The 2,796-nt window shown below is 38.4% G+C and overlaps 1 non-coding gene across 1 annotated transcript; it reads right to left on the bottom strand.

Moving 5' to 3' along the window:
- Positions 1-456: 456 nt before the first annotated feature.
- Positions 457-561, bottom strand: LOC136145287 (U6 spliceosomal RNA). Its single transcript, XR_010658734.1, has one exon. It is a non-coding gene; the product is annotated as a U6 spliceosomal RNA (small nuclear RNA).
- Between the last annotated feature and the right edge of the window lie 2,235 nt (positions 562-2,796).

The raw sequence follows: 2,796 nt of genomic DNA, 5'->3' as shown, positions 1-2,796 counted from the left end.
CCCTGACAACCCACCACTTTACTTTCTGCTTCTGTGAGTTGAACTACTTTAGATTCCTTGTATAAGTAGAATCATATAGCATTTATCTTTGGGAAACTGGCTTATTTCACTTAGCGTAAAGACCTCAATTTTCATCCATGTTGTAACATGTAACAGGATTTCTATTTTTTTCCAAGCTGAATAATATTTAATTGTATGAATATACATGCCTTCTTTATCAATTCATCTGTCCATGGATATTGGGTTGCATCTACTTCTTATGTATTGTGAATAATGCTGCAATGAACTTGAGTGTGCAAATAACTCTTGGAGACCCTGTGTTGTATTCTCTTGGCTATACACCCAGAAATGGGATTACTGGATCATATGGTATTTTAATTTTTGAGGAATCTCCATTCTGTTTTCCATAGTGGCTGTATCACTTTTCATTCCTACCAACAGCACACACGAAATTTCAAAAATATGGAAAACTTCATGAATTTGCATGTCATACTTATGCAGGGGGCATGGTGGTCTCCTCTGTATTGTTTCAATTTTAGTATACAGGCTGCTGAAGCAAACACCAAATAAAAAAGTTTTGAGAGCTTATTAACAAACCCCAAATAGATGGCAGGCTGAGCCTCCCAGATTTATTTTTTAAAATGCACGGTTGAATAATTAATTTTATTTTAAGAGGAATCAGATCAATGTCAAAGAAAAGTTACTAACAGGGAGTCCTCAAAGCATAGTCCCATACTAGAGCATCAGCCAGGAACTTGCTAGAAATGCAGATTCTTAGCCCCAACCCCCAGAAACTTCCTGAATCAAAAAACTCTGCAAATTGGGTCCAGCAATCTGTATTTTAGAAACTTTGTAGAGGCTATTAGTGCATACTAAAATTGGAAACACTCTCTACATTTTGATTTTATGGATCTTAGAAAGAACATTCTAAGCACTAATACTTTTCCTATTAATGCTTGAAATGCCAATACATTTATTCCTTTTTGTTTTGCTTTGCTTTCTGTTAGTTATTTGGTTGCCTGGTTGGTGAAACAGCCTTGCTGTAAGCATCAGTGACTTCAGGATAAAAGCAGACTTAAGCAGTATTTCACTCTATAATTCGTAACTACGGTAACTTCTCAGTCATGATATAAAATGACTAAGTCTGTAAAATGAGAAGACTAGTTCAAGGTTGGCAGATCTCTGCCTTACATGCCACTTTTCCAAAACCCAAGGCAGACATAGCTAATTGATCAAGACACTCTATACCTCCCATTCAGATACTTAGAATCCTTCTTGACCTAGCCCTACCAAAAATTAGTTATATCCTGAAATGAAATCCATTTGCTACCAGATAATCTTAATGAGATTATCTTGATGAGCCCCTTAATGAGGGTGCAAGAGGAAAGTGAAAAAGCTGACTTGAAACTCAGCATTTAAAAAAAACTAAGATCATGTCATCTGGTCTCATCACTTCATGGGAAATAGAAGAGGAAAAAGTGGTAGCAGTGACAGATTTTATTTCCTTGGACTCCAGAATCACTGCAGACAGTGACTGCAGCCATGAAATTAAAAGATGCTTGCTCATTAGAAGATATCAGAGTTGGACCATAAACAAGGCTGAGAGCTGAAGAACTGATGCTTTCGAACTATGGTGCTGGAGAAGACTCTTGAGAGTCCCTTGGAGGAGATCAAACCAGTCAATCCTAAAAGAAATTAACCCTGAATATTCATTAGAAGGACTGATGCTGAAATTTAAGCTCCAATTCTTTGGCCACCTGATGTAAAGAGTCAACTCGTTGGAAAAGACCTGATGCTGGGAAAGACTGAAGGCAGGAGAAGAAGGGGATGACAGAAGATGAGTTGGTTGGATAGCATCACCGACTTGAAGGACATGAATTTGAGCAAACTCCTGGAGACAGTGGATAGTAGAGGAGCCTGGTGTGCTGCAGTCCACAACTTAGTGACTGAACAACAGCAAATCATCATTGCCCTGTTTATCTCTGTCCTTAATTAGTATGGGCTCCAAATACTATCAATTCTAAGTTGTCCTCTAGAACCGTTAATATTCTGCGAGCTTGGTTTTCTCATCTATAAGATGCCACTGGTGTCATCTACCTCATGGGGTTCTTAGGAAGATAAATGAAATAATGCATTTGAATCAGCTGGATCAGCACTAGACACAAAGTTATTAAAAGCTCATTTAATCTTAGTTCTTTTTTTTCCTTAGTTGTGTCTTTTTTTGATTAATTTATTTATGTTAATTGGAGGATAATTATATTACAATATTGTGATGGTTTTTGCTATACATCGGCATGAATCAGCCACGGGTACACAACTCTTCTTTACCTTTTTTTCTGACTGCTCACTTTACCATTGGCTGGCAGGTATAGCTGGCCAAGTTCAGTGTTTCCCTGAGAAGTGTAAGTGCTCCTGGTATTGGCTTGACCATAATGAGAACTGACTGATTTCTTAGCCTTTGCGTCTGTTGCAGTTTTATCCTCACCACTCTGCTTACCAAGCCTGCACATTGATTCAAATGAGTAGCCTTTGGGTGAGAAGGGAGCATTCTTACTTCCTATTTAAACTAATTTCACAAAAGCAAAATCTAAATAATAATCTTCTCTAGCACAAAAATGGAAAAGGCAATGGCAACCCACTCCAGTACTCTTGCATAGAAACTCCCATGGATAGACGAGCCTGGTAGGCTGCAGTTCATGGGATCGCTAAGAGTCGGACACGACTGAGTGACTTCACTTTCACTTTTCACTTTCATACATTGGAGAAGGAAATGGCAGCCCACTCCAGCATTCTTGC

Source organism: Muntiacus reevesi, chromosome 12 (assembly GCF_963930625.1).
Source record: "Muntiacus reevesi chromosome 12, mMunRee1.1, whole genome shotgun sequence".
Classification (NCBI taxonomy): domain Eukaryota; kingdom Metazoa; phylum Chordata; class Mammalia; order Artiodactyla; family Cervidae; genus Muntiacus; species Muntiacus reevesi.
The sequence above is the reverse complement of the archived record's forward strand: the minus strand, read 5'-3'. Positions and strand labels throughout refer to the sequence as shown.